Source organism: Narcine bancroftii, chromosome 5 (genome assembly GCF_036971445.1).
Source record: "Narcine bancroftii isolate sNarBan1 chromosome 5, sNarBan1.hap1, whole genome shotgun sequence".
Taxonomy (NCBI): Eukaryota; Metazoa; Chordata; class Chondrichthyes; order Torpediniformes; family Narcinidae; genus Narcine; species Narcine bancroftii.
The window spans coordinates 113514354-113520353 of record NC_091473.1 but is presented as its reverse complement, the minus strand read 5'-3'; the positions used below and the strand labels follow the sequence as shown (position 1 = coordinate 113520353).

The window sequence follows — 6000 nt, the reverse complement described above, 5'->3', positions numbered from 1 at the left end:
AGGTAGGTGGAGTTAGGTCATAAATTAGATCAGCCATGATCGTATTGAATGGCGGAGCAGGCTCGATGGGCCATTTTTGGCCTACTCCTGTTCCTACTTCCTATGTTTAAAACATCTAAGTATGAGAATTTTAAAATCAAGCTTGGACTTGATGCACAGAAGTGATGGTGCAAAATTGGAAGGTCTGTAAATCTCTGGCTGACTTCAAGTTTATGGCATGCATACCTCAGGTGAGAAGCAGCGGCGGCAGCAGCAGCAGGCAGGCGCATGCTCAGATTCCAAAGTCAGCCACGTGATGTCGGGTGTTCCGGCCCACCTGGTTTCTCATCATTGTTGGTGCTGGGTTGACATGCCAACCTGGCAGCTCCTCACGTGGGGCAGTGTGACCCGCCTCCCTGGCTCTCCGTGACGTCCCCGGTCACCCGCCCGCCCCTCACGAGGCGCTTGAGAACCCGCCCGGCCGACTCCCGTCACGTGGCGCGTGGCGACCCGCCCCCCACCTGGCTGCTGAGTGGTGGAGAGCCGCTGTCGATCTCCGCTGGCGTTCCGTGGCGCAGCTTGAGGGACGGAGTTGCGTCGCCGGGCGACAAAAGGAGCTGGTGAACGGTGCGGACGAACGAAACACTCAGTAAGTGCGAACTCGGCGGCGCGATGGAACGGCCGGGCGGGGAGTCCGTACGGGGGGCTTGGGTGGAAAGTGAGCGAGTTGCGTGGAAGCCGGAAGACGGGCCGCACTGTCGGGCGGTGAAAGTGGACGAGCGCAGTTCAGCACGAAAGGAGCAGGGAGGGGCGTGACTCGCTTCCTATTTGCATTCGGGCTGTTGGAGGCGAGTTTGGGGTGGTTGAGTTGAGCTCTGGATGTCTGTGGACCCCATGAGTGAAGTCACACCACAACACTGGAGAAAACTCAGCAGGTCAAGCCGTGCAACTTTATAGAGCAAAATTAAAAGCCCGAAGTGTTGGTTCGAGAAAAGAAAACATGATAAATTAAACTACACAGCTGCTGCTTTCACGTGGTACATACAGTAGCCCGATTCTCTGCTTATTCTTCAACGTTACTCGACCATCTCCTTCCACCTTCTTTCTGAGTGAGAAGTCTTACTCTGAGCAGGTCCTTTAAACTTTCTTCTCGGCCCCCTCCCCAACCATCCCGCTGCTGAAACTAGTTTTCTTTAGTATTTGACATTATTTGGGGGGTTGGGGGGTGAATAAGAGTGGTGGTTCTGTCTTCCCTGACAATATCTTTCATAATTTGATTAGCTTCTATCAAAGTATTAAGCATGGATGGAGATTTTGGTTTGGGGGGTGGGGGTGGGTGAAGGTTTTAATTAATGGCCGGTGATTTTCTTATTCCAACAGATTTTGTTATTAACTACAGCATATCTCAGATAAATGGAATATTTTGGAGATTTTTTTTTCTCTTTGAGTTTAAGGGCTGAAATGATCAATTGCTGTTCTTGTATTTGAGATTCCTCTTTCTGACTCCTGAATGCGGTTGGCATGCTGTCGACCGTTTTGCTGTTTCAAATGAGCTTGGAAGGTTGCACAAGTTTTTGAGAAGTTTTTGAAACTCTTGATGTTTAGATGCAGTTACTCAGAAGAAATTGATATTTCAATTTGTAGAATGGTGGGAAGTGAGTGAAATTTGGTTAAATTGAACTGATTTATCTGGTTTTATAAGCATTTATATTTTACAATGGCATGCACTTGGGGTTCAGTGACCATAGGACATGCTTTACTTGCACCTACACTCTTTCCCTCTCCATCATTTGGGGCCCCAAATTGTCTTTCCAAGTAAAGCAGCATTTCACATGAATCTGCAGGGGTCATCTATGCTTCCGGTGCTCCCGTTGTGGTTTCCTATACATTAGGGAGACGCGCAGACTGGGAGATCGCTTTCTTGAACACCTCGGCTCTGTCCGCTGCAATAGAATAGATCTCTTGGTGGTCACCCATTTCTATTCTCTGTCCCATTGCTTGCTGACATGTCCATCCATTGTCTCATCGACTGCCAGAGTGAGACCACCTGCAAATTGGAGGAACAATACCTCATCTTCAATCTGGGGACTCTCCAACCAGATGACAACTTCAGGTCACCTTATCTAAGGAAGGATGTTCTTGCAATGGAGGGAGTGCAGAGGCGATTCACCAGGCTGATACCTGGAATAACAGGAATGACTTATGAGGAAAGATTGCGCAAATTGGGATTGTACTCCCTGGAGTTTAGAAGATTGAGAGGGGATCTCATAGAGACATATAAAATTCTGGCAGGACTGGACAGAATGGATGCAGATGGGATGTTTCCAATGATGGGAAAATCCAGAACCCGGGGCCATGGTTTGAGGATAATAGGCAAACCATTTAGTACCGAGATGAGGAGGAATTTCTTTACCCAGAGGGTGGTGAATCTGGAATTAATTGCCACAGAGGGCAGTAGAGGCAGGTTGATTAAATATATTTAAGAGGGAATTAGATACATTTCTTCAGTATAAGGGTATTAAAGGTTACGGAGACAAGGCGGGGATGGGGTACTGAACTTTAAGATCAGCCATGATCTCGTTGAATGACGGAGCAGGCTCGAAGGGTCGAATGACCTACTCCTGCTCCTATCTTCTATGTTTCTATGTTCTGTGAGAAACACAAAAGCTGGCGTCTGTTATGCCCCTACCCCGTCACCTTTCCCTGAGCTCGCTCACTCTGTTTCAGTTCCCTTTGTCTCCTTTCACAGAGCCAAAATCAATTCTCACCTCTTCTCATCCATTTAACACCTTTTGTAGGCCTGGACTCCTCTCCCAGCCAGCCTTGTCTTTATTCTGATGCCTTCCTATTCTTTGCTTATTGCCTGAAATGTCTAAAATATATCTTTACTTCTTGTGGACACTGTGAGACCAGCTGAGTTCCTCCACCATTTCTGTGCATTTTCAGTACTTGTATTAACAGTTAACTTTATCATTGTTGCCCTCCATGATAACGTAATGTCCACAGGAATATTGATACCTGTATATCTTTTCTAAGTTATTGTGTTTCATGATAGATTTTAAGACTTTTTTTATAAAAAAAAATTCTTAATTATTTGTTTGTCTTAATTTTCTGGTTATGGAAAATTGTTGTTCATTGAAGATTTTGTCATTCCAATGTGAGTTATAAGAGCATCTCAAGTTTTATGTAGTGTGCTACATTTAATTTAATGAAGGACTCTGCCTGAAATGTTGGTTGTCCTTTATTTCCTATAGATGTGTGTGACTTGCTGAGTTTCTCTCGCACTTTTGTGTATTATACTAGAATCACAGCTTTAACTGCATTTAATTTGGGTCATTTCTTATTTTGCTGTTCAGTAATTTATAGAAAATTAATCTTTCTGCTGTATTAAATTTTTAAATTTAGTCATACAGCCTGGTAACAGGCCATTTCAGCCCACGAGTCCGGGCTGCCCATTGTACTCCCCATTAACTACACCCTCAGAACGTTTTGAATGGTGGGAGGAAACTGGAGCTCCCAGAGAAAACCCATGCAGACACTGAGAGAACATATAAACTCCTTACAGACAGCACTGGATTTGAACCCATGTCCGGTCCCGATCGCTGGTGCTGTAAAGGCATTGCACTAACTGCTACACCAACCATGCTGCCCTATTTGTGTTTATTTATTTATTCTGTCTTGTTATTTGTTCCATTGGTTATGGGGATTAGAATGGAAAACTAATTAATGATAACTCATTTTAAACTTCAAAGTCATACATAGTGGCAATCCTTGTGGTTTTTAAAAAAAAAAAATTATTTTTACAGATAGTGAATCTTTCTTTTATTACCAAGAAAGAGATAATTTTGTCCAAGTGGATCATACCAGAATACTCTCATTATACTTTCTCTTCCCTCTTGCCCATCTCTGTGTCCTTGCAAGTTGTTCTCCCATATATTATTTTACACTCATTTACACTAAATGCTAATTTACAGTAACTAATTAACTTACTAGCATGTCATTGGATGGTATTTCTGTAACACATTTTGAAGAACTTTGGACATTTTTATGTTGTTTATTGGGAATAGTTATTTTCTTTTCATTGCCTCAATATATTTTGAAGGGGAATAAGTATTTCTGACAATCACATGTAGCATTTTAAAAATGCTTAAATGTTGCTCATTGAAATTTTAATTTCTTTTTGTCAAATAATAAGTTTTTAAAATTTTATTAGTCTGGTTTGAGCCAAAATGGATACTCTTTGCCTCTAATTCACATCAATTTATTTATTTTTTTCTGAGTGTTATCTTGGCAATCTTTGTCAAAGTGGAGATATCTTGGGAGAAGAATTGTATAGTTTACTTCATAATTACATATTCTGTCTGTGGGAGCTCCATTCACCCTCTCTTTACACAAGTTTTCCATGAACAGTCCTGACAGATGCTTTGGTCCTGAAATGTCAATAATTCCTCTTCCGACCCTCCACCCCCATTATGCAGCTTGACCTGCTGAATTTCTCCAGCAGATTGTGTTTTGTTTTTGTTCCAAATTCCAGCATCTGCAGTCTTGTACCTCTTTGTAAGAAAAAAAAATAACGCAGTAAATCCTAACCTGAAACTGCCTGTTGTGCACCTGAACTTGCCTGAACCTTTGGACTCAAGATCAAACAGGAAAGTCTTGACAGCAGCCACCACAAGCAGTGTTTTGTAGAGGCACTGTCCTTGAAATATTTTGGACAGACTTTTGAAAATACTAAGGGCAGATCTTTATTTTTAATGAAGGTTTCAAGTAACAAAAGGTTTGAGAAGAAACTAATTGGAAAACCTTTTACAAGGAATGTGCACAAGTATGCTGACTAGCCATCATCTGTGCTGTATAATTCTCCATAACCTCATTCAGAAATGTTGTTGGCTGCTAGAGATTCCTAAAGATTCCCTATCTAAGAATGACTTGAACTTGGGACTTTCTTCATGTCTTTGTAATGTGCAGTGTATTTAATCTTTGAACCCTCTGCTCTATGCTCATTAAATCAAGTTGGTATCATGAGTCATGAGTTGAAATTCCTACTCTGTTGATAGTATTCAACAATTATTGAATCTATAAAATTACATGGACATATTATACAGTAAGAACTCCTGGTATCCGGTACCTGTGGGGATTTGTAGATGTCAGATAAGTGAAGTTTCTGGTTGCTTGAGATTGCATATGGCTTGATTGGCAAACAAACAGTGAGGTGCACCAATTTTAACCTTCTGCAATTTTTACTTATTTATTTTCCTCATTCTTTTTGCCAGTTGCTTGATGCTGCTGGTTGCTTGAATTCTGGATAATGGGTTTTACTGTAGTTGACGTGCAGTATCCTCAAACAATTTGATTCATTCATTCCTATTTAATTCTGTTAGTGCAATTTTCCATTATTCTCCCTTGTGTTTATCTAGCATGTCCTTAACCTTCTTTACCCTGCACCTCAGCTACTCACCGCACAAACAGCATCTGCATTTCTTATTTTATTTCTGTATAATTCTCCCTTGTTAATGATCTATAATTTTGCTCTTTTCCACAAGTGGAACATTTGATGTGCATTATCATCTTCTGCATTTTCCTGTCCTTTCCATCTTATTGGTTAAGAAGGCAGACCATTTTTTGATTATTCATCTTTATATTATCTCAACAAGTGTGGTTGGTTCCCATTCCCTTTTCACCCTTTGGTTTGTATTCTCTGTGGTACAGCATTCTTTCTCATTCGCATTAGATTGCGAACTTGTGATCTCTTGATGTAATCTGATATTGTTTGTCTGTGTTTCTGTATGGTCTTTAATATTATCTCAATGCAAAAATCTTAGTTTAAAAGACTTTAGATCCCCTTTCAGCCACCTCTTTTCAGGGATGACGTGATTTTTTTTGTATTTGCTGATAGTAAATGTACCCTCTGGCGCCATAATATTTCAAGCATCTGCAAAAATTGCAGAATTGAGAAATTATTTTCTGATGCCTTGTAGTTGCAAAAACAGCAGAAACATTTTCATCTGACTTTCCATTCAA

The 6000-nt window shown here is 41.2% G+C and overlaps 1 protein-coding gene across 3 annotated transcripts in view; it reads left to right on the top strand.

Annotated features, from left to right (window-relative positions):
• Positions 1 to 345: 345 nt before the first annotated feature.
• Positions 346 to 6000, top strand: part of tesk2 (testis associated actin remodelling kinase 2) — a 76678-nt gene continuing 71023 nt past the window's right edge. For 2 of the 3 annotated variants that reach the window (XM_069938802.1, XM_069938799.1), the window contains exon 1: positions 346 to 628. The gene's annotated coding sequence lies outside the window, so the exon portion shown is untranslated. The remainder of the gene's footprint in view (positions 629 to 6000) is intronic. The other variant, XM_069938798.1, reaches the window with a different exon arrangement.